This window comes from Canis lupus, chromosome 20 (assembly GCF_048164855.1).
Source record: "Canis lupus baileyi chromosome 20, mCanLup2.hap1, whole genome shotgun sequence".
Classification (NCBI taxonomy): Eukaryota; Metazoa; Chordata; class Mammalia; order Carnivora; family Canidae; genus Canis; species Canis lupus.
Genome location: NC_132857.1, coordinates 54,942,151 through 54,968,596, shown reverse-complemented (window position 1 = coordinate 54,968,596; position 26,446 = coordinate 54,942,151). Strand labels below are relative to the sequence as shown.

The following is a 26,446-nucleotide window of genomic DNA, read 5'->3' as shown; positions in this document are numbered from 1 at the left end:
GACCTCTGAATGACTTTAATCAGGGTAGTGACAAAACTAGATTTGTGTTTGGGAACAACTGACTTCAGCAAAAGATAGAATATAGAGTACAGGGAAGGCCAGAGGTAGATTTATTAGCTAAAAAGGCTACTTACTACCATTGTCTAGCCAAAAAATGAGCTAAAGCAACAGAAATAAGAATAACATGAAGATATAAATGGGTAGACTTAGGGGTTATGAAGGAGACAAGTTCTATAGGATTTGGTAACTGACTATGGAGGTAAAGCAAAGAGTAGAAGATGGTGACATTTCTAACTTGGGAATGGGGGAACAGAATGACACCATGCAAGAGCGTAAATATAAGCAGAAGGAGATGTTTTGAGAGATGTAAATGAGTTTAATTACAAAAATGCTGATTTTGAAGGACCTTTGGGACATAATGTTAACCACTTAGTCTAAGACCTAATCATATGTTGTTGAATTAGTTTAATGTGTTTATGTAGACTTCTCAACCAATGCTAAAATCTTTAAAGATCTTGTATTTTCTTTCCTTTGCAACATCACTAGCATATAGAAAGGCTCATTAAAACAATAATAACAAATATCTGGTGAACTGACTTGATTTGTATGGACCATGATTCAGTACGTAAATCAAGATATAATTTTATTATCCATTATAGGATTAAGAAGCAAAAGTCATCAAAATTTGCTAAATCGGTATGTACAAAGAATCCTAATATACTTTTACAGCATGAAAGCAAAAAAGAAAGAAAAATGACATTCCTTTACATTTACTAGTAGCTAAAGGACATTTTCCCCTCTAACTCCTGGTTTATCTGCTTTTCATCATGGAATAATCAGTATCTGGTCTACTTGAGAAAATGACATGATCCAAATTCAGTCTTTTACTCACCAGTCGCAAGGACTATGGTGTCAGATATTGGTTCTGTCAGAGCATACACGACTTTGAGCAAGTTAAAAAGTAGACCTTTAGTTCAAAACTGTATGAGAGGATAACAAGACTTATCTCATAAATAAGGATTAAATGCTGTATTTAAAAGTGTCTATAACTATCCCTGGTATTTAATAAGCAGGCAAGCTAGTATTTTGCCTTAATGTGTTCTTCATGAGTGGAGAGAAGACTCAACATTTTAAAATATTGTTTTTCATATAAGACTTTGGATATTATACCATAAAATCATCTTCAAAGTTACTAGGGCATACTGCTTAAAAAGTCAAATACTGACATTAAACCTAGTTTAAAGTTTATTTTCATGCAGCCTTCAAGGAGTTAGTTCACTTAAAAATGCTTTCTCATCTATAAAATGGGGATAAAAATTATATCTACTTTGAAGGTGACTCTGTGGATTAAATGACATAATGCACACAAAGTATGTAATATTATGTACCAGTTACTATGCTAATCCAAATGTTAGCTATTAAAACTATAACCATTGTAATCCATTTTGTCTATATAGAAATATATGTAATTCTTATTGCAGAGATAAAATAGCATATATATGTGTGTGTGTAAATACATGTGTGTATGCCCTCATGCATGTGAGGAGGAAATCAAAGGGAACCAAGAAATTAAATTCAATACACTGAAAAATATATCATAAAAAGTTGCATATTGTAGGAAAACATAAATTTTTAGTCAGAAATAAGACACAGTGATAAATTATCAACTAAATTTTAATATTTGTAGAATATATAAACTGTCATTTTTATGTAAATTTGGGTGATCACAGGAGACATGAAAAAAATTTTCTAGTGTATTTTCATGTATTTTCCAGAAGTAAGGACCTTAGGAATAACAGAATTTACACTGGCAGTATTTACCCAACTAACTTTAATCTGCTGTTAAGAAAGAAATACATAGATGAACATTTATAGGTCTTTTTGTTTTACCAATAAATAATGTAATAATAGCACAAGTATTTTTCCCACAGAAAAATGATATTTCTGACTTATCACTGATCACCTTTTTCCCCCCCTTAGCAATAAAGATCCTTCACTAAGCAGTTTGTTTTACAGGTCTCCCTTGACTCCAACAACATGTTTGATGAGTAAGTTGACTAAAATACAAGTTATAATCCTTAACTAGGGAATTTTCTCTTCTGTGTTTAAACAGAAAGTCCTAAGAGTATTGGACTCATAACCTGTTGCCCAGTGCCATGGTACAAAAGTGTTTATGCATTAATACTAAATAGTTCAGCAACATGGGCATACTAGCTCATTAATCCAGATTTAATCATTTGAAATGAGATAACGGCATGTCCCTATTAGTCTAAAGTTCAACCCTGAATTTATCTATGAAGGAAACCAGCAAAAATAAATTAAGACCATAATAAGATTTAGAAGGAAATGTTTGTCCAATTTTACATACTATTTTCAAGCAGTCTTTAAACTGTTTTAGCAGCATTAATTTACATGCCACTACTTAATATGTGCATTACAAGTAACACTGATTCATTCAGACATAGAGAGGTTTCTTCTTGGAAACAGTTATATCACTATATACATTTGAGGTAAAGCTGCATATATTTTTAAACAATTGTAAAAGTCATTGGATCCAACCTCAATTGTTCTGACTTAGCAGTACTCTCAAGAGCTATCACTGGAAATCCTAGTCTGAAGTCTATTAAACACTTGAGTAACCAGAGATATATTTTAGGAGAAATAGGTGTATCTTACTAAGACTAAAATAAGTCTTAAAGTCTTAATAAGAAGTTTATATTAATTTGTATATTATGTACATGGGGCAAAATGTTTATAACTCGTATTTCCTTTAATAAAAATAACGAATAACTGCATGTCTTTACCATCCTGGTGTTCATCAATCCATCAACTTGATATTTTTGTAGGTAAGTCAAGAATTTAGTAGGTAATGTATAGTAAATCAACTGAAAACCTTGTTCCCAGGCTAAGGGCAGAATTCGAATAATATGTAAAGCTCTGGAGCAGTGATTCTCAAACTTAACAGTGAACAGAAGAATCACGTGGGAAGCCTTGTTAAAATGCAGATTCCAGAAGCCAGCTCCTTGGAAATTCCTACATAGTAGGTATGGGATATGGTGTGCGTTTAAATAGGCAACTCAGGGGCCAGCCCCGGTGGCGCAGTGGTTTAGCACCGCCTGCAGCCCAGGACGTGAGCCTGGAGACCCTAGATCAAGTCCCGCGTCAGGCTCTCTGCATGGAGCCTGCTTCCCTCTCTGCCTGTGTCTCTGCCTCTCTCTCTCTCTCTGTCTCTACGAATAATGAATAAATAAATAAAATCTTTAAAAAAATAAATAGGCAACTCAGGTTCTTCTGAAGCAGGTGGTCTAGGGGGTTAATAATCAGCCTTCAGCAGATTCATAAACTTGCTGATACATAAGGGTTACAGAGTTTTTCATGGACTCCCTCCCTCCAGAGTCCAATACTTTTATCATATTTTCAAAGGAAGCCAAGCTCCAAAAGAGAGCAAAAGCCAACTTGCCTGTGGAAGCCCTGAAGCCCCAATAAAATAGTCTCTGACCAGCAACAGGATTCCCACATCTTATGAAGGTTTCCTTTAGCACTACTAGTCTGGTTCCTTTTCCTTTTTTATCTTTAGAGAAGTCACCAAATTGCAATTTTTATAAAATCACCAAATGCTAGTATCAAAACTTTATCAAACATCACTATTTCCTTTCCAAGAGATTTTGAAATCTGCAACTTCACTTATTTGCAGGGTTTTTTTGTTTTTTGGGGGGGCTGTTTTGTGGCTCCTTCCTCATCTTTCCAGATTTGTTAATATAAATTTCATTTTATTCTCTATTCAATGTAGATTTTAGAGGAAATGTATAGATTTAAAAATAAATGTAATGTGCCTTGATAATGTAAAAATTTAAAAATTATCCCTGTTTTTGAAAAGCTAAATAGCTTTAGGTATCCAACAGCATTATTTAAAAGTGGGGGGGGGGGGGGCATTCTGGCTTTTTACTTGAAGTTCCCTATAGCTTACTCACAGCCGTGAGAGATGTTTTATCTTTAAGTCATAAACCCCATTTCTTCCTCATAGAGGCATATACTTCTCATCAGTCATGCAAAGTAAGACTTAACTTTAGACTGTTATTCAGCCACAAAAATAAATGATAGGAAAAATTGCCAAAAAGGGTATAGAGAGATGTACAATCACTGAACTCTTAGTATAGCAGCACCTTGTTCATCCGGATGTTTAGTTATTCTAATGACTATTCTGTAGAAAAAAGAAAGAAGGGGGATCCCTGGGTGGCGCAGCGGTTTAGCGCCTGCCTTTGGCCCAGTGCGCGATCCTGGAGTCCTGGGATCGAGTCCCGCATCAGGCTCTCGGCATGGAGCCTGCTTCTCCCTCCTCCTGTGTCTCTGCCTCTCTCTCTCTCTCTATGATAAATAAATAAATCTTTAAAAAAAAGAAAGAAAATGTTTTTTTCTGAACTATGGTTAACATCCACCTAATAGCTCTTATTAAAGTGGTGTTTACTATTTTTATCCATGTAGATTCTTTTTTTTTTTTTTAATTTTTTATTTATTTATGATAGTCACACAGAGAGAGAGAGAGAGAGGCAGAGACACAGGCAGAGGGAGAAGCAGGTTCCATGCACCGGGAGCCCGACGTGGGATTCGATCCCGGGTCTCCAGGATCGTGCCCTGGGCCAAAGGCAGGCGCCAAACCGCTGCGCCACCCAGGGATCCCTATCCATGTAGATTCTTATGAACGAGAAATTCTGCCTTTTTTAAGAATACTATATATGCTGATCACTTACCTGCAACTTAACTGCTCACCTGAGGTTGAGAAGGGTAACAATACTTTTGTACATTATCTTTTATGTATCGATTTACAATGAAAGATAAGCAGCAAACCAGGAAGTTAAGTTCTCCCTCAGTGGTCAGAGCTTTTCTATCCTTTCCCTCCCTCTCAGAGTAAAATACAGGTAAGGACAGGATGCTTCCTTCACCTCTATTTAAGGAGAGAATCTGTTCCCCTTAAGGAATTTCAAGTAGTAGCACACCGGTATTAAAAGTTTTTTGTTAATGCTTTTGGACAGTGGGAAAGCAGAAGAAAGGCAGTGGAGACAAAGAATCTTCTTTTGCCTCAGTAATCAATTTCCGCATCAAAACATGTATGACTTACTGGATTTAGAATAAAGGGTGGCAGTGTGTATGAAATGTGTGAGTGTGCAGGTGTGTGCTGGGACGAGGGAGAGCACTGTTAAACAGCACAATCTGTTAATACCCAGTTCTCATCTTGCTCCCTAAGAAAGACTATTCATTATGGCAGGGGGGCAGCTCTTTTGGAGGTCCATTTCAAGGCACTTCAGGACATGAATGGCTATATAATTGGCCATTTTTAACTATTACTTTCCCAAACTTCTAAATTCACTTCAATTTCACCTAACCAGTCAGAAGGCCCCTCTCCTACTTCTTCCCTGGGCCAAGCTATGAGGAGTGCCCTCAGCTATCCTGCCCTAGTCTAAGCAATTAGAGTGAGGATCCAGAAGCTGCCCTCACAGGATTCCTCATTACACTCTGGTGTCAGTCCAAAAATAAGTCCATATTCTGCAATGTCAACAGCCCTCTAGCAACCTATGAACCTAGTGTTTAAGCATCTCTCAAGTGCAAGGCATGAGAATGCCAACCCAGCAGACTTCAGCTCTAGAACAATAATTCTCAATACTGGCCATACTTTAGCATCTTCTGAGAAACTTTTAAAAATAACCATACCAAGATTCTCATTCTCAGAAATTCTGATTTAAATGTTAGAGGATGATCTTTAATGATTTTAATGTGCATTCATTAGAAACAGTATCTTAGATTTAGGAGAAAGAAGTGTGTGTAAAAGCAAACAAAAAGTATTGCTTTGACATGTCAAACTGTTAAGGATGAGATAAATAATAATGGATTTATTTATGATAAGGATTAAAATGTGTTTAATTTAAAGATTAAATAAAAAAACTGATACTGGTGTTTGGACAAATAAAACAGAAAAAGCCTGTATTTAAAAACACTATTAGTTATTTATAGCAATTATTTATTATATTTGCCTAATTATAAATTTCAACAATGATACCACTAAATTTACAAATTAGCCATTTTGGTTTTAATTAATTAGATTACAGAAATATAAAAAAAAGAATCATTGGACTGGATATCTAACTGTGCATATACTATATGCTCACATTTAATGGACAAGAGCTTACCCTATCAGTAGGGTACTGATTAAATATTGAACTAGACAATAACCCAATATTATAGACCACTAGATTCCCTTTTCTTAAATGAGGAGCAATAGCACATACCCAAACTATCAAATATTTTGAAACATAACTAACAGTCCAGTGCTCTCCTGCTTGATACTCACATGTCATTTTACATGCAAAACTCCTTATTCTATATATTATTTTCATATAGACTGTACAAATTTGAAAGATAATAAAATTAAAGAATATACAGTAACTCAAAATGAATATATTCAGAAACTATATGCAAATAGTTTCTGTATGCAGAATATTTTATTAGTTTATTGCTAAAATTTCAGAAATGTTTTACTCTCATTTCTGATTACAAGTCAAGCAGCAGTGGCTTCTGACATTTCAGCACTGAGTTTTCTTGTATCTCTTTTAGTCCAGAGTAGGAAGTAATTTTAAAAACACTTAAGTACATCAGAAGAGCTTTCTATTTACAGGAATTCTTCAGTGAAACTTTTCAACATTTACTTTACAGATTTACAGGTTCAATTTTTCATGTAACAAATTTATTAAAATTTGGCAAAATAAAGTGACTATAGTATGTACCCTAAGAGACAAAATTATGAATATATACCCCCCAAAATATAAAGCATACAGGAAACATTATAACCTAGTTCTAAATAATATATCAATATGAAGTAGATACCTTAAAAAAGCTTTCTTGTAAATAAAAATAGTTCATGTCTTGGTATCTGGATGAAAGATATAGTATTATTATTTCTAAGATGATAGATCTAAGGTTGTAAAGCAGAATATGTGTTTTTAAGTCCCAGCTACTTCGTCTGTAGTCTGTTGCACCATCTTTCTCATTTACCATATGCATTGTAGGTGGGATGTTTCCTGTTGTTACTATGTCTAGCTTTGCAGACTCAACTTTCAAACACTTTATTTACTTTTCAAATGTGATCCTATAATTGTGCTTTATTGTCCCCAAGTCAAAGTAAGTTACTAGGATGTGTACTTAGTTTTTCTATATAATATCCTTTAAAAAAAATCAGACTTTTTGTTAACCTAAAAAAATTTAAACAGTAACGCTGAAAAACAGATATGAAAATTACAATGGAAACAAAGATGAAATTATGAAACTTTTTTTTTTTACAAATCCTTGTAATTTATTAATCAAAACTTTATTTGTAATTGGAATACCCTTTATAATTTATTATGAAGCCTTTCTTATCAGACATATCCAGGAATGGTCTACAGGAACAGGATTTTAAACCAGTGTTAGATCAAAAGCATCCCAGAAAAAATTGTTTCTTTAATCTTATACCATTCTGTTTTTCTTTCTTTATTTTTTTTTTGCAGCAACAAGTACACTATAGCTTAGCAAATGCAAGATAATTAAAACAACTTTCTTTACTTAGAAAAAAATCCCAAATATACCCCTGAAAAGTTTTGGTGGACAAGACTTCAGAATCATAGAACCAACGTAAATGGTTTTCAGGGGCACAGAGATCCCTTTAAAAAATTCTGTACAAATATGAACACAGTAAGGCCCTTAAAAACTATTTAGTAAATGTTAAAGGAGAGCCAAAAAAAATTTAACGAAATTCAAATAAAGTACAAACAAGCACAAAGCAATAAGTTTAACAAGTATAATTTCTATATTACATTAATAATATTCAAGTCAAAAGTAGCTGATCTAAATTTCTAGGCACTTTGCCTTACTTTCTTCTCTTTCAGCTTCCTGTTTTAAACCAAATGGCGAATAGACCAAGAGGCAGGGGACCTCAGTCCTGCATATATCACTTGCTATATGATCTTGGATAAACCATTTTTTTTCTGGCATGAGTCTTTATTTCTTCATCAATAAAACTAAGAGATTGAAAATTACATGCCTTTATTATCATCATCTAGAAAAGTCTTACAACTCAACTTATATATTCATTCTCTAAGTACATCAAAGACTTGTTAACTCTTGGCAATGTTGATCACTCTTAAGTGCCATGGTCCCTCCCTGTCTTATTCATTGCTAAATAACTGACTCATAGCAAATATCATTTGGAGGACAAGTAACTGAATGAGTATTTATGCTTCTCTGATATTACTATGAAAAGCTGAAAATTGTTTCTTGAGTCCTAGGTCTCTCTTTACCTAACTACATATATAACAAGTGTTAAGTACAACAATGTATGCTTTCTCTCTGAGAAAAATTCCTGCCTATAAAAATATTACTGCTTCCTTGAGTCAGGATTTGATGTCCCTTAGCAGCTGATGTTAGCCTTAATAGTCTAAAATGTCCATAACCATCTCATTTAAAGAGAATAATTCTTTTCACAAGTCAGAACTTAAAAAAAAAAAAAAAAGACTTTTAACATATTTTTTTTAGCAGAAACTTAAGTGGTTTAGTCACATCAGCATTTACAAAGTAATTTGAATTTTCAAACTAGGTTATCAGATGATTATGATCCCTGAGTCTATGCCCCCATCAGCAGAGTGAACACATCAAAATATCAGAGAGAGAATGCGAGAGAGAGAGAACATTTTGTAGAACGTCTTTACAAAATCTGAACATTACTTCATGAGGAAAGTAGCAAGGCCATTGTAGCTTTGAGTTAGTATCTTGCTATTTTAGACACATACAGAATTATCTTTAAATTTCTAGAATTTAAGTGGCAGTTATGTAAAAATTCCCATAAAAGTCTGTAAATTTTAAGACTGGAATACTAAATTTTAAGTTTTGCTATTTTAAAAAGAAAATTCATAGTAAGTTATTTTTTATAATAATCCTACCTCCTAAGCAACTATGAAAAATAATTACAAATTTGAAATTAGATACTCTTCTGTTACTTATTTGTCTACAAATCATTTACAATTCTCTCTCAAAGAGATAGTTCTGAGTCTTTTGGTCACCATCAGTTATTACTTTTTGGATACCAACCAATCTGTTTATCACTCTCTTAAATTGATGAATTATAGACACTACATATTTTAAACAAGAAAAAACTTTTTAACGTTCCTTTAACATGTCTTTATAGAAATATGCTGTTCTTATAATCCTAGTGCTTTTCAAAAGTTAATTGTAAAATAATAATTTATTCTTTGAAACTCAGAATTTTTTTCCATAGGAATTAAATATTAACAACAATGGTTCAGTTTCTAAGATGGCTTGGAAAAGCACAATGAACCTATAATATGTAATATGTAGTATGAGAGCATTGATAACATGAGAAATAGGGAAGGAGTTTTTGAACTAGTTCATGAGGGTGGGGAGAGAGAAGCTATTGATAATTTTTAAAAATATACAGTCCTTAAATATCCAAAGAGATAGCTTTCATTAATCTAATCCCATTTAAAATAATTTTTTCCATATAAGTTTCAGTGAATAGAAACTTAAGAGGACACATCCAAAGGAAACACAAGCCAATAAAATTTTTGAAGAACAAAATAACTTTTACCTTATTTATTTTGCCAACTAATAGGTTTGTTGTTTGAATACTTAATAAAGAATAGACATAGCTTGGCTCAACATATTGGCACATGAAATACTCTGAATTCAAATTTAGGCTTTCTACTGACTTTTCTACTGTCGTGCTTTAAAAGATCTGAACTTTCTGTATGTCTGTTACTTTATGTGAAACAATAGGGATGTTTTCCCCACTATCTTTCAACAAATAAGATCAAAACTTAAAAATAACAAAGAATCTGGAAAGTACAAAATTATACATAAAAGTCTGGACATAATTCTCAAGTAACCATACATTAAACTGAATTTGTTTTGGGACTCCTGGGTTGCTCAGTGGTTGAGCGTCTGCCTTTGGCTCAGGTCGTGATCCTGGGGTCCTGAGATCGAGTCCTGCATAGGGCTCCCATGGAGCCTGCTTCTTCCTCTGCCTGTGTCTCTGCCTCTCTCTGTGTCTCTCATGAATAAATCAAATCTTTAAGAAAATAAAAAATATACTAAAAACCAAACTGAATTTGTTTTATTGTGACAAATGAGAAACTACCAAGTTAGTCACTATGACATTTAAGTTAACAGTTTTTCAATATTACAACTAATGCAGACAATACATATAATCACACTAGAACAGTTAATACTTTTAAAAGTATGTGCCAGGCATTTTTAAAGATATATATAAGATATATATACATATATATCTTATTAGATAACCTTGCGGTGGGCACAATCATTATACGTATTTTACTAATGAGGATATTGAGGCACAGAATGTGATACAGGTAGGAATTGGTAGAACAAGGATTTGAATCCAGACAGCCTGGCTCTATAGTCCAAGCTCTTAACTTTTTTTAACACTGCCTATTTAATTTGGGGAAACTAGACAAAGAAAAGTAACCTATTTCCATTTTATTTCACTTAATAAGAATTACCAAAACACTGTTGTAAGCTAGGAGTAGAATATTTACATTAATGAAGTGTGATCATTTATTCAAACTTCTCTAATATCTGAGTTCCACAATATTTATAAGGTGCCCATTTTATTAGCTAAGTGAAGAAAAGTAAAAAGGTAAGAGTAGATCAGATCCATGTGTAGAATTTCACAGAAAGTCTTAAAATATTTTTAGGAGTAACGGATAATTTTATTTTTTAAAAAAGATGAAAAAATTTAATTCATAATTTCACAAAGATTCTGAAACATGGTTATTACTAATAATAGAAGCACAGAAAGAGAAGGAAATGAAATGAAATTTTAGTGAATATCCACAAGATGCTAGGATTTCATATGCACTCCAGTATTTATCAGTCACAGCCCTGTGAGAAATAAGTCACTATACAAATTTTACAGACAATCCTACATTCGGAACAATCAGTATATGGAGCCAGTGTTCAAACTCAGGACCATCTCTGAAGCTCTAAAAGTTGTCCCTTATTAATCAAAAAAAGTATGGTTATCACTGATCATCTGTGAATATTATACTACAGACTTGTAGTGTATCTCAAATTCTGGAATTGTGCTATCTCCAGCTTTGTTTTTCTTTCTCAAGCTTGCTTTGGCTATTTGGGTGTTTTCTTGTGAAACCATACAAATTTAGTAATTCTTATTTTAGTTCTGTGAAAAATGCTGTTGGTATTCTGATAGGCAATGAATTAAATTTGGGTTATACAGACACTTTAACAATATTAAGTCTTCGAATGCATGAGCATAGGATATCTTTGCATTTGTTTGCGTCATCTCTAATTCCTTTCATCAGTGTTTTATAGTTTTCAGAGTACAGGTGTTTCACCTACTTGGTTAAGTTTATCGCTAGGTCTTTTATTCTTTCTGGTGCAATTGTAAATGGAATTGTTTTCTTAATTTCTCTTTCTCCTACTTCATTATTAGTATACTGAAATGCAACCAACTTCCGGTTATGGAATGAATTAAGTCACAAGAATAACATGTAAAGCATAGGGAATATAATCAATGGTACTGTAATAGTGTTGCATGGTGACAGCTGGTAGCTACACTTGCAGTGAGCACAGCATAACATAGAGTTGTTGAATCAATCCATTACATACCTGAAACAAACATAATGTGTGTCAACTACATTCAGATTAAAAAATCCAATAAAATAGTTCATTCCAAATATAAAAAAGATATAGAAATATATTTTAAATTCAATATTTAAGCATAAATTTCATAATCTTTCTTATCCAAAGTTATAATGTTTTAACAGTTTAAAATGGTATCTGTCTCACTTTTACATTCTTAACAGAATTTTTTGCATTGGTGTGTATAAGCAGTGACACAATATGAAGAATGTACTTCTGGATGGTTCTTTTGTTGTTTTTAGAAGGTTTAAATAAGATAATGTATGTAAAATGCTTAGCAAAGTGAGTGGCAAAAAGTAAGCACTCAATATACATGAATACTAACTACTACACTAAAAAATCCTATCCAGCATTCTTTAATCATAATTGTTATTTTCTAAACTGTATCCGATAAAGGCATTTTGGTGAGGTATGTCTCATACCTATTAGCTTATCACAGAACTAGGGATCTCGGGATACTTTGATAGAAAGACAAGTAGGAAGTTGTAAAATAAGGAACACATCAATCCCTAAACAACTCCCAAGTGATTCTTCATTTCTGTTTAAAAGGTATCCTGACCCTTAAGTGTTATTAAATAAATTTAGTAGACATCTTTTCAACACGAATAAGCTTCCCAAACACTTATGTCCTAGGACTGAAATCCTAAGTGGTCTGCTAGACACTTCATGAAAAATAAACCAATGGTAGTGATATCATCTCAGTAAGAATGTTCTATAAACTAGTAAAAAGGAAATAAGTGAACAAAGAAGAACTAAACTCAATTCTGTAGTTTTTGATTTTAGATGTTAACCAGCTTTAAAAGCATAGCCTGCCATTTCTGAGAATGCCAGAAAGTTAAATTCAAGATCATCTGATGGATGACCCAGTGGCAAAATTTACTGACGAACAATAATGTGACGCACCTTGTCTATTCTATGAACGCTTGTACATATTTTACCTCATCCTTACGATTTAACACATCTTTGCAATATCTTGGTCTTAATAAAATTCAAGTGACTTAATCCACTTTTTATAATGGTCTTAGCATTTAGGGTATTTCTTGAACTTTTATTAATCAGATTGTTTATTACTTAATACAGATAGAAACTGGCATTCAAAGAAGCTTACAACTTAAAGATTAACATGAATATATTTTATCAACAGTATAAGTTACATGGAAAACAATAATTAAAAATTTAATTTCTTCAAATTTGTCTTTAAAATTACTACCCTAGGGGTTCCTGGGTGGCTCAGTCAGTTAAGCATCTGCCTTTAGCTTCGGTCATGAAGCACTGGAATCCCTGCTCAGCAGAGTCTGCGTCTCCCTTATTCTCTCTCCCTTTTCCTCCCCACCTGCTTTGCTCATGCCTGTGCTCTCTCTTTCAAATAAATAAATAGAATCTTTAAAAAAAAAAAAAAAAAAAACTACTACTCCGAGATACATCATATTTTCAAGGCTAATATGGAGGCCTGAAATAGTTCATGCAACCTAATAATTTGTAATTAATTCTGACTGTATAAATTAATCTAAAAAAAGCCAAAATAAAGTTGGCATTGTATTGCGATCAGTTTGTAATTCTGCTTTTCTTAAAGGAATTTAAAAAATTTCTGAGTTCTAATAACATCAACACAAACATGCCCTAGATTTAGGACATTCAATTTGTGAATATGTCTTCTACTCTGTCTGTCTTGGTTTGCTCCAGGTACCACAATGTGATATATCGAGGTGCCAGTTAAAGGTCTTTTCAAGTTGTCCCACTGAATGTGTCCCTTAAGATCATTTGCTATGATATCCTACTCCAGCCTAGCACATTTGTAGGCTTTTCTTTTTCTTCATTATTTACAACTCAGTTTATTCACACCAGGATATTCTCCTGAATACATACAGACATTAATTTTAATTCCCTTTCTTCTTTTTCTTTTCTAAACTCTGCCTACTTGTTTAAGGCATAAGGTTATGGTCACTACTTACCATTGTTTTCTGTGTTAAAGGGGTTTTATATAACTTGACCACTATAACCATGATTCCATGGGGAAAATCACTATGAGTTTTAAACTCAAACAAAAATGAACTCTTATAATAAACCCTTTTAGAAGTTTTTGAACTGAGCACAAAGAATATTAGTCTAAGTATAAATATTAATCCTAAGGATAAAGAAAACGTAGGCCTATAACATCTTGCAGTTTGATTCCCACCTAAATCTCTAGCATCACCTTTTACCACGCACTCCCTAGTTCTTACCATCTGTTATTCTGTCATTTAATGCTAGGTACTATGCTCTCTCACCCCTCAGTACCTTTATACATTCTGTTTGTTACCTCTAAAAAACTTTTCTCCCTCTTGATCAAGTTAACTAATTCATTAGATTTCAGCTAACTAAGCAGTTCCTCAAAAAAAAAAAAAAAAAAAAAAAGAAAGTAAGTAATTGGAATAGTTTCAGCTTTGCACTTATTTATATGATTATTTGATTAATATCTGTATCTCTAGGATAAGTCCAGAAGAGCAAGATCCATGTCTATTTTTGGTCACTATTTTAGTGAGCACATCATAGGTGTCAACACATATTTATTAGAAAAAAAGACATTGGGAAACCACTGGTTAAAAAAAAAAAAAAAAGAAAGAGAGAGAGAGAGAGAAAGAATACTGAGTCAATGACCCCTACATAAGAGAAAAATCACTGATTTTTCAAGTTAAAACAATACAGAGCCATATTTGATAGAACTCTTTTCCTCTTTTCAGGGGGAAAAAAGGTCCATTTGTCATGGTAGGGATAGGTGGTATTGTCTGACAAGATGGGGCCAGCTAGAAATAAATTATGCCAGATGCAAATAAAACTCGCTAAGTAAACGGAGAAAACATAAGCTATATCTTTGTTATTTTTAGAATTTATTTATATATAAGAGTCATAGTTTTATTTGTGTACTATTTACTATTGATCCTAGGGACAACTAGAGTATTAATTTTAATTTTAAAAGGAAAAATATAATTTTCCTGTTTTAACTACACAGTGTTTCATTTCCAAATCATATATAATATACTTGCTTTAGATTCTTCACAAATTTTCCAGTTAAAATTACAAAAAACTATTAACTTCCTTAGGTTTTCTGCAAGTTATTATTTCCCTATTTCTTTTCTGACCTGCATTCTTGGAAATAAAGTGTTAAAAACAAAAATGCAAGATGTATTATTTCTAACCCAATTTTCAATTTACCAGGTTATTTTGAATTTTAATCCTAGTTTTCAAACTACTAAAGGTAAGCTTCCCCATCCCCTCATCGCATTGGAAGCTTTGTCTTCTTGAGTTACTTTCTCCTGAACCAACCTACCGTTTCTCCTCTATCTAAACCCTGATTAACTCATGTTCTCCCAAGAAGCCCACTGTGATTAACTCTACAGAATTCTAATTGCTTCTTTACACTGCATATTTTCAGGCTCAGTTTGATGTCATTTTACTAAAGCTCCTGAAGTGTGTTTTCATGTTTCAGTCCCTTAAAAAAAAAAAAAAAAGAATTTTAAAAACTTGTTTTATCTTTGTCTTCTATTCAAACCATTACCTGAATACAGAAAAATTTTAAAAATGTTAAGTGACTATGCCATCCATATTTTGAAGGAGCATATAATTTGGAGCACTGATTAAAATAATAAGTCTATCTTAAGTCCAACATATACCTTATCTCAAACTAAAACTGACTTTATGACAAACATTCTTCACACCACTAGTTCCCTAGTCAAAATTTTCCTAGGTTAGTAAGAAATGCATTTTGCAATAAGAATCAAAGTATTTAAAGTCAGGTAGATTATAGCCATTGTTCCTCCCTCGATTGACTACACTTTTCACCCTGTTAGATAAGATTACATCAGTCTAACAGACCTTATTCCGTATCAAGTTATGATGATTGTTAGCCAATACTCAATTCTCTTCAAGGTATTGAAGGGATATATTCATGTGATGATTAGGGGATAGTACTACAATTTTCCTGGATCATTCTTTTACTCATTCCTTTAATACACAAGTATTTTTTGCCTTTATAAAATTACTGCATGAATATAAACTTGTTAAAAATAAATCCAAGTAATGCTGAAGTATACAAATTCTAAGAGTTCTCAATCTTCCAGCATCCCACTTACACACTTTCTATAAACCAAGGATATAAATTGCTGTATTTTCCAGACTTTTTTTTTTAAGATTTTATTTATTTATTCATGAGAGACAGAGAGAGAGAGACAGAGACAGAGACACAGGCAGAGGGAGAAGCAGGCTCCATGCAAGGAGCCCGATGTGGGACTCGATCCTGGATCTCCAGGATCACACCCCAGGCTGCAGGTGGCTCTAAACCGCTGTGCCACCGGGGCTGCCCTTCCAGACTTTTTCTTAAAGTATTTACATAAACAAAAGGCATGTATTTTATACAATTTTTTTTATTTTAGAAATATATGTGTACATGGTATAAAATATGTATTATATGTACATAAGTATACTTATATAGTACATGCGTATTATTCTGTGTGTGCATTTTTTACATAAATGGGATCATAGTGTACATATTATTTTGTGACATGTTTTCAATTTAGCTTATCTTGGAGATCTTTCCATGTTTTTTAGCTTACAAATCCAAATTCTGCATGGTCGTTGTTAGCTCTCATTCTGAGAGACCACAGGTAGTATTTTCTAACTTTCTTATAAAATTTCAAAATAAACGAATCATTTCTTTCAGTCCCCAGGAAAATGAATAATGTAGATTTTTCCATTGTAATATATTTTAATTAAAAGCATTTTAGCAAGTATTCATTGAATTTAATATGATTTTTTCATCTTTCCTTAAATTTTTAAACCTCCTTAAACTTGTATTTTAATAAAAATATATGTACATAAAGAATGCAGACATTTAGTAATCAAGGACAACAATTAGCAAAAAGCAAAATTTAGCTTTCAAAAAAAGAGAAAACATTATAATGTAGCAAATGTGCCTACTTATTAGAATAACGGAACACATATACACATAACTCATTTTCTAAATCAATGAGGTAGATTGCACAAAAATAGTGAAGCTGGTGAAGAAATTTTAAGAATTCTTAATAGCTTCAAAAAGAAAAAAAAAAACTTTTAAAACAGTTTACCAACATACTTAGAACATAGAAACCACAAACAGCAGGAACAGCAAACCAGAAAAGCAACATAAGATTAAATTAAAATCTGTATTATGTATGTTTAGTCTCCTCCCATACATACATCGCTGCAGTAATGTGACTGTTATTTTTGTTTTCTAATAGGCAACACATTGCTATGTTCTTCAAACTGGAAAACAGGAGTTGAGTCAATTAGCAAACATCTACTATAGAATTTACTAAAAAGAAAAAAAACCCCAAAACAAAAAACACAACACTAAACTGGGTCACTTAAATAAGATACATAATAATATAAGCTGTTAGGCTTTATTATCAAAAGAAACTGCTGAAGGAAATGCTATACTATTTCTGGTAGAAAATAGGCTGCATTTTTAGATTTCTATAAAAGAATTAACGTTAATACTGCCTAAATGAAAAAAAAGTATTCATAAGGAATGGCATGATTTAGGAGAGCCTATGGCTACACAAAATCATTGCCATCATTACTGGTGATATTTGTAGCTGGTATAAAGCTTTCTGATATATAGTGAACTGAACACTGCAGCTTTAATTGAAGTTTGAATGTTATAAACAGTTAGATGTCTGGCTCTGGCCTGCATTCTAATACCATCAGCAGAACAGAGATGGGAAGTATAAACAAACCTTTTAACTAGATTACAGTCTCTAAAATGGCCAAGAAATCCTTCAGCACAAACTCCTGTGTGACAAATGTGGGAGAAGGAAAATGATTTTGGAATAATGCTAAAAAAAATAGCCTCTGCAATTTCTGTCATTTCTTGGAACATGTATTTGACTTTCTAAATATTTGCTTAATATTAATTAATGATAAATTTTATATTTAACTTTCCAAATAAGTAAAAATCCTTTTTATCTTACATAGCAGCTGTTTTTTAGATCAGTATATCCCAAGTAAAGAAGCTATTTAAAAATCAATACTTTTGTTGACGTGGAAGACTACATGTACACAGCCAAGACTATTATTTTTAGATAGTAGTAATATTAAGAATGTAGGATTAAGTTAATTAACGGTCAACAGATCAGTAGACATTTCTGTACTCAAGGTATACAGAAAACAATAGCTTTGGATACCAGGATAAATCTTAATATAACTTAGCATTCAGTCAAAACTTAAGAAACATTTTAGGTTCACTTCCAACTTCCAAAATATAGATGTTAAATTTTTAAAAAGGGCAGCACAAGAATGTAAATCTTAACACTGGCACCATACAGAAATTTTTCCTCTAATTGCCTCAATCTTGTTTGGTTGGCAAAGAACTCAGTGAAGCATGGATGTGCAAAAATTTTTCAACACTGCAAGGCGGGTGACTGATTTATATAAATCATTTTGGTCCTTTAAAACAATACGTTCTGATAAATTACTCAATGACACAGATTTAATTACAAGTTCTCTAAGAAAAGGTTATATAGGTCAACTGAAACAGGACTCAAATTAGAATTAGTCAACATAGAACTCTGAATGAAGTATATGGTTTTCACCAGGTTTGACATCATCATGATTTTCTTCTCTATTACGTGCAGCTACATTAGAAGACATAGCTTAATATACGTTAAGCCTGGTCTCAACACGTGTCTGAAAAATTATACTGAGTCATTCCAACTTCTGAAATCTCACATGATATTACAGAAATATGTCAAACAGAAACAATGATGAGTTAGAAACTGTACTTTTAACTTTTATCTTTAGGTATTGTCTTTGCCTATTAGGAATTACCTTTAGGTTATCTAAGGAAATTATTTGAGGCCATAGACTTATTCTATCCCACTGATTACTTATTCTGTAAAGCAATAAAACCAATTTGTTATAAAATTTCCTTTCTGAAATATAATAAATTTCAGAGAATAGTTCTCAGCATTTAAAAATATATCCAAGTTCTATGGGTCATAATGCATTGGCATAATTATTTATAGAACGATAGTCAATTCATGCTTATAGGATGAAAGTATATTTACTTAGGATGCATATGAAAATTACTTAACAGAATTTTTAAAAATTACTCTTTTCTCCTAGAAGCAAAGGATGTGAAAGTAAATCTGGTTAGCTGGGACAAAACCTATTTTAATTCAGTAGTTGCTTTAAAGAACAACTATATAATAATCTAAACATCTAAGGAATCCAACAAGTTGTCCATTCTCATACTAAAAATATTTCTGACTTAAAGTAGTACTAAAAAGAATACATTAAACTTCATCCTATATGTGTAATGTAGTAATTATGAAGATCTTATAAGATACAGGGTCCAGAAGATTATATCTATCTATCTATATATATGTGTGTGTGTGTGTGTGTATACACACACACACACACACACACACTCAACCACCAGGCAATATATGTTCCCTCTGTGTAGAGGTTTTCCATTACAACATTTACATTAAAATGTTTACAGTAAATATTCATTGGGTCACAAATTGTTAGAACCTTCAAACTTCACCTAACAAAATGGTAAGTGTAACCCACGCAAGAGAGAGGAAGCTCAATATGTAGAAAGCCTAAATGTAATGTTTGCCATACAAAGAGAAGACTGACTTTATGTATACAGCTGGCCCCTGAACAATGAGCGCTGACCTCTGTACAGTTGAAAATCTCATGTAACGTCTGACTCCCCTAAAACTTCACTACTAAAAGCCTACCATTGACCTTCTAGAAGTCTTACCTATAACATAAACAGTCAATCAACACATATTTTGTATGCTGCATGTATTATATATTGAATTCTTACAATAAAGCTAGAGGGAAGAAAGTTTAGAAAATCATAAGGCAGAAAAAAATATACTTATAGTACTATAAAAATTCTGCATATAAGTGGACCCGCAGTTCAAACCTGTATTGTTCAAGGGTAAAGTGTATTTTATTTCAAGTTGCACACTAGTCTGCATCTATGTTCCTTATAAAAAACTGGGTTTATTTATTGTTTTTCTGTCCTTGTAAACTTTAAGAAATTGTTCATCACTCTATCAATAAGTTACTGGGGCCGTGATTTTACTGTTTACCAAAGTGCTTACTGACTGATAAAAACTATTGTGGCTGTGTTTTAAAGTGTTATGAATTTACTGTGATTAAGTGTTTTGCTGCTATATGTAAAATGTGATTTTGTCAGTAATAGGTTTCCCCATTTGCAAAATGGGAACAATGTTCAAAGTTCACAGGATCAGTGTATTGATATATTTAACACAGTGTTAGACACCTAAAATAAATGGTAACTATGTTTATTACTAAAATAAAAAGTTAAGAATGGATTTGAAAGAGAACAGAATTGACCTTCAGAAATCTGTTTAACTTCACAAAATACTATATCAGCAAGGGAGTCCCTCCTTTCAAACTGAATCAGTATTATTCTAAAAAGTACAGTTTAAGGGAAAAAGATAATACAGGAAATTTCTCCCTAATTACATATGAATGCCATGATAGGAACCAAGATAGTATTCTTTGGTTTTGAAACATTCATTAACTAAGAAACTTTCAAATCATTTTATTGAAGTTGTATCACATAATGAAGATTAAAAATTTGAACTAACCAATTTAGAGCTAGAACTAGAAAGCTTCTAATGAGGATCTTGGAGGAATTTATCTCGTGCACACTGAAAATTCCAAAACTCCTAAATAGGATATACTGTAATTATTCCATGATAATTATACTGTTAGATTAAACTATAGAAATTAAACGATCAAAATGATAATATGCCATGTCTTCCAATGAACCATGAAAGATAACATGTTATATGAAATGTAAAAAGAAAAGTTACTTCTGAGAAAAAAAAAAAAAAGTTTAAGTTTGGAGAGTTTGGGTTTTGTTTTTGCAGGGGAATAATTTAATGAGATACTTCAATGAACAATGTTGATAACCTTCAAATAAAAGTATTCATCAATAAAATACTAGCAATGATAGCCACATACACTAATTTTACGGTCTAAAATTAATGAGTTATACACAGAATAGAAATCCCCAGAATACAGTATTAAGTGGAAAATTTTTCTTTATATTTTTCTATTTTAATAAAATACAGCAAAATCCTTCTTAAACATGCATTTTTTTTACACCTAACAGTATCCATTTAGTTGATATAAAACTTATTTAGGAAGAAACATCAAAATAAAGTCATGATCAATATACTTGTGGAATACAATTAAAACATCTCTTCACATTAAACTGTAGGGACCATCCTTGTTTCTCAGATGCCTAGCACTGTGCCTGACAGACAGTAGATGCTCAATAGATGTTTAATGAATACCTAAATACAATCTGTTTTGCACATACATTCAAAATCCAGACAAGTTTGCAAAGGTACATAAGTTGGACATAGGCTTTCTGGCTGACTTCATGGGGTCCCAGTGATGACTAGAAGTAAATCTTCATATCCATAGAAAACTGGAAAGTTGATAAGTGTCTGGGTAAGGACCAAAAAAACAAAGTCAGGGAAACATGTCACCTAAGTAACAGTTGCTTTATAGAGCTGGTAAAAGTGGCCTAATCATTCCAATAACCTATTGCACTAGTCAATCAATGAAATGAGATTTAAGTGTATCTTGAACATCTGCTAGTATATCTTTAATTGGAATTTTTTTGAAATCGCTTATTAAAAATAAATTACTTTTGTTGAATTGCATCCTGGACAAGGATCCGAGGGAATATGTTTTTACTTTCTATGAGCACTGTGTTGTTAGCAGGATTTAATTTGGCTAAGAGAAAAAGTGAGTGCTACAGCAAAAATAAATTTAAAAATTCATGGTAGTGGAGAAGTCATAGCAAGGGGGAGAGGAAAGAAAAAAGGAAGAAAGGAATCCCACACATGGGAGCAAGGAAATTCAAATATACCTAACTCTATCGTCATTGACGACCAACAATCAGTAGGGCCTACTGTGCACCGGACACTGTGCTGTAAGGGATATAAAATGTTAACAAGCCAAAAAATCCTTAGTCTTTAGTGGTTCACAGAGCAAGACTGACAGGTAAACATTTATAATACAATATGCCTCATTCTTACATGCGGGTCTTTCATCCAAGAGCAAGAAGCATATTTACTGATGAATTAGAAGTGCAGAGAAAAAATAAGCATCAGGGGAAGCTGAAATAATTCTCAAAATAGTAACTATCCAGAATGAGAGAGATCAGTACCTTTTAAATCAACAACAAATAACTGAATTATAAATAGACAAAATTTTGGCTTAAAGCTATTTACCTAAATATTCTTAGAATATTATGCCTCCACATAAAATCCGTTAAGTGCTATATGCAAAATTGTGAATGACAGTTTCATTTCTGAGCAAAGAAAATGAGGTAGTGTAGCGTAGTGAATATTAAGAGACCTAAGTTGTCTGGTCCATGCATAGTCTGCCCACTTAGAGGCCTTGGAACCTAGGCAAGTTCCTCAAGCTCTCCAAGCTTCAGCGATTTGGAAAATAAAGAGCTGGATAAAGCGACCTCCAAGATATCACTTAGATGAAAATTGCAATCTCAAAGTTTCTTAATATTCAAAAAATAAGCCATAATAAAAACGGTTTCTAAATATAAATCATTTTCCACCTTAGAGGAAGCCTAAAATTCTCAAGCCATACAGGGTTACCCTAGGAGTGGTGGGATAAAGAAGTGTTTTCCAAAGAAAAGCAGACATAAATTAAATAAAGGTATTATACTCAAGACTGTAAATTTTTACTCAGCTGCCGACGGGGCAACTACCATCCAATTATCTACACAATTCGCTTTACTTAAAATTGATTTCTTCACTAAGTTCTACTTTCTCACTCTTACATTAAGGTTGCTGAGGAATTAGGGTGAGGACGAGGAATCCTAGGTGGACCTGGAACAGTAGTATTGATGTTGTGAGAAGAACTTGAACTTGACATAGATTTCTGCTGAAGTGCACCAGTTATAACCTCAGAGAAAGGTAAGAAACTGTTCAAATTTATAACAGAAAGGAGGGAAATAAGACCATATTGTTTACTGCTACACAGCTCTTTCCCCGTGTCTCAATGTCTACTTTTGCACACACGTTAATGAGAATTCTGCAGAACAAGTTTCTACATTTGCAGTTCATTTTTGCCACTAAAATAGAAGCGATAGATATTATGTTTGGGCTTCACCATCAAGAAAATAAAAAAAAAAAAATCGAAACTATTACCATGCTGTTATAATATGTACGTCAAACATCCGTCTAGATTTATTTTTCTTCGATCCTTTCTATTTGATCAAATTGCTGTTTTCATATTACCAGTCTGATCATAAAATTGCTGCTTTACAGGAGAATATTTTTTGCTGACATAAATTACGGGATCAGAGATACCAATGCAGTTACAAAAAAGGGTGTGTGTGTGAGAGAGAGAGAAAGACAGAGAGAGTGTGTGTGTATATGAATGTGTGCATCCATCTTCAAGGAAAGGATAAAGAAATGTTATGTAGGAGACAAAATGCCACTTTCCAATGTAAGCCCTAGTAAAAGGCCTACCTTGGAAACATACTTTCTAACATCTGTGAGACAAAAATGCAACACTGAATTTGAAAGCCACAGTGATTTTTAGGAAGACTCTTCTCCTACAGACCTAAACCTGGGTTTATCTTTCAATTCATGTCCAACGAGAATGAATATCCTAACTAGGACTTCGCGACTGGACTCCTGAAGATGCATTTTAGAGATCTGTCTCCTTTCCCATGCACTGAGCAATCTGGTTCAGTACCCCAGGAGATGAAAAACTCCTCTCCATTTACAACACTAAATAAATAATTCAGTTAAAACTGAAAGTGGTACCAATCCAGCAAACTATTGATGGAGAGGTCTGGCCTTCCATGAAGCCAGAGCAACGTAAAGTTTTCAATGGGGATTACTTGTTCAGACAAGTTACAAAGATCAGAAAAATACCCAGATTAATTAGGAAGCAGTTAACAGTCTCGTGTTATGGAAAATAAATCATCAGGAATGTATGCAGGGGAGAGACAATACCGGTGGCATTCGAACTTTGAGCATTTTAAGCTTTGAACTTTACATGCTGGTCTATGGAATGAGCATTTCACCAGAGGAAAAAAAAAAAAAAAAAAAAAGCAGTCATACAAGTCAACACCTAACCAAAGGCCTCTATCAACTAAAGATGTGAAATCTTCCATGCAAGTCAGACACAACAACAACAACAACAAAAAAAAAAAAAAGGAAAGAAAAAGAGAAGCAAAGCCAGAAAGCAAAAACCAAGTCTGTTCCAACACAACAACAACAACAACAAAAAAAGAAGAAGGGAAAGAAAGAGAAGCAGACCCAGAAAGCAAAAACCAAGTCTGTTCCAACACAACAACAACAACAACAAAAAAAAAAAAAAAAAAAAAAAAAAAAGGAAAGAAAAAGAGAAGCAAAGCCAGAAAGCAAAAACCAAGTCTGTTCCAACACAACAACAACAAAAAAAAAAAAAGGAAAGAAAAAGAGGAGCAAAGCCAGAAAGCAAAAACCAAGTCTGTTCCAACAGAGAAGTCAATTTCCCAAATCACATACAGAATCCCCCCAAAAAAGGGGGAGGATTAAAAAAAAAAAAAAAAAAAAAACAACAACCACTCAGGTCTACAAATGGATAAGCAGTTCCGACACATCCCAGATCAGATCCCCACAAATGCAGCGGAGCTTTTCCTGGGCGGGGGGGAGGTGGGGGGGTAGGGGGGGGGGAGGAGGAATTTAAAAAAAAAAAAAAAAGCAAAAAAAAAAAAAAAAAAGCTCTCCAAATGAATTTTTTCAAGTGACATCTACAAAGTGTGCCTCTTTCTGCCTCTCTCCCTGGCGCCTCATTGGAGGAAGGAGGGGGTTGTTTTCCTACGCCGCCCCCCCCGGGGCGGGGGGGGGGGGGAGCAAAGACACAATCAAGATGTGAGCCGGAGGGGAGAAGCCACTTTTGACAACAGCAAATAAAAATAAAAGTGGCGCGGTCCGGTGACAGGCCGGCGCCCCGCTCGCACACCCCTCCCCGCGCCCCCCAGCACCACCCCCTCCTCGCCGCGAGCTCCACTGCGTATGTGGTTCGCGGCTCCCGCCGCCCCGGAGTTCAAGTCGGAGCCGGGGGACGGCGGCGGGGCCCCCGCGGACGCACTTACCTTTCCGGCCCCCCACTTTTGGGCGCCTTCCCCGGAGCCGCGGAGGATGACACAAAGGGTAATAAAGGGGGGGCGGCGGCGGCGGCGGCGAGCCGGGCAAGCGGCGGCTCCGGGCGCGGGCAGGGAGATGTCTCCAGCCAGGGCCCGGCGGCGGCGGCGGCGGCGGCGGCGGCGGCGGCGAGGGGCTGTGCTGCCGGGAGGCTTCTGCTTCTTTCTCTCCCCTCTCGCGGCCGGAGAGGAGGAGGGTGGAGGGGGCTCGGGAGGGAGGCTGGCGGAGGGGTGAGGGGGTAGGAGTCGTGGATGGGGGTTTGCGAAGAAGAAGAAACTCCTTCTTCCCCTGCTCTCCTCGGGCTCAATCCCCCTCTCGGGGCTCGGGGCTGGAGGGTGGGGGAAGGAACTCGGGCGCCTCCCCCCCACCCCCCTCGATTCAAGGTTGAAGCGGGGCAGAATTAGTGTCCTGTCCCTTTAAAAATAGAAATAAAAGGTGCCCCCCCTCTGCCACTGCCTCTCTCTTCATCATCAGCTGCTGCTGCTGCTGGGGTCTCTCTGCCGGGGGGGGGAGGGGGGGTTCGGGTAGAAGAGACGGGAGGCGCCCACTGCGCATGTCCCTCCCTGACGGGAGGCTTGGTTGGTGGACGGCAGGAGGAGGGGGAGGGGAGGAAATGAGACGGCCTCCCAGCAGCCTCCGAGGCGCGGGCGACCCGGAAGACGTTGTAGCGGGGGGTAGAGGGGCGGGGGCGGGGAGTAGGAGGAAGTTGCTACTCTTTAACTCTCCTCCCCCCCTCCCCGCTCCCCGCTCCCCGCTCCCGGCTCCCCGCTCCCCGCTTCACGCCCCCTCCTCGCTCCTAAGGGAAAGCGGAGGAGCGGAAGTGGGCGGGCCCACAGGGGGAGGGAGGGAGACTGAGAGGGAGAGACGCGAGCGGGTCACGTGCCCCGGCGGGAGACGCGCTGCGTGCGCGGGGCATGCCGGGAGTGGTGGCGTCCCGTTGGCAGCGGCAGGTGGAGCTGAGGCGACTGCGCGGCGCGCGGCGGCCGCGGCGCGGTTCTCGTGCTCGCCGGAGTCCTCCTCCGCCCTCCCTCCCCGCCCCTCCCCGGTAAGGGCAGGCTTTTCCCGGGAGAGGCCCCGGCGCGGCGGGCTGGCCGCCAAACGGAGGCCGGGGTCTCGCCCGCGGCGCAAGGGCGACTCGAAAGGGATGAGGACGGATGGTGGCGGAGGCTGGGAGCGCGGGAGGCGGGCAGGCTTGTGTAGGCCGGGCAGGCCCGCGCGGGGGGCAGGCCGCGCCGCGGGGCTGCCGCGGGATCCCCGGGCCTGCACGGCTTCCCCGCGACGCCCCGAGGCGGGGGGGGGGGGCTCGGCGGTCCTGCGGCGGGACGCGGCTGGGGGCTGCGGCCTCCGCGGGCGGTCCTGTTGGCTGCCGCTTCCGCTCAGAGCGGGGCGGGGGGCATCCTGGGAGCATCCTGGGGGCGCCCGGGGGCATCCTGGAGACATCCGAGGAGCATCCTGGGGGCGCCCGGGGTGCGTCCTGGAGGCATCCG

The 26,446-nt window shown here is 35.7% G+C and overlaps 2 protein-coding genes across 25 annotated transcripts in view; one reads left to right on the top strand and one right to left on the bottom strand.

Moving 5' to 3' along the window:
• Positions 1-25,607, bottom strand: part of MBD5 (methyl-CpG binding domain protein 5) — a 433,497-nt gene extending 407,890 nt beyond the window's left edge. For 20 of the 23 annotated variants that reach the window (XM_072789109.1, XM_072789112.1, XM_072789100.1 and 17 more), the window contains exon 1: positions 24,911-25,607. The gene's annotated coding sequence lies outside the window, so the exon portion shown is untranslated. The remainder of the gene's footprint in view (positions 1-24,910) is intronic. The other 3 variants (XM_072789123.1, XM_072789124.1, XM_072789125.1) reach the window with 3 other exon arrangements.
• ORC4 (origin recognition complex subunit 4) overlaps positions 24,663-26,446 on the top strand; it is an 87,095-nt gene continuing 85,311 nt past the window's right edge. The window contains exon 1 of one of the 2 annotated variants that reach the window (XM_072789129.1): positions 24,663-24,968. The gene's annotated coding sequence lies outside the window, so the exon portion shown is untranslated. Of the gene's footprint in view, positions 24,969-25,845; positions 26,005-26,446 lie in introns of those variants that run through there. The other variant, XM_072789130.1, reaches the window with a different exon arrangement.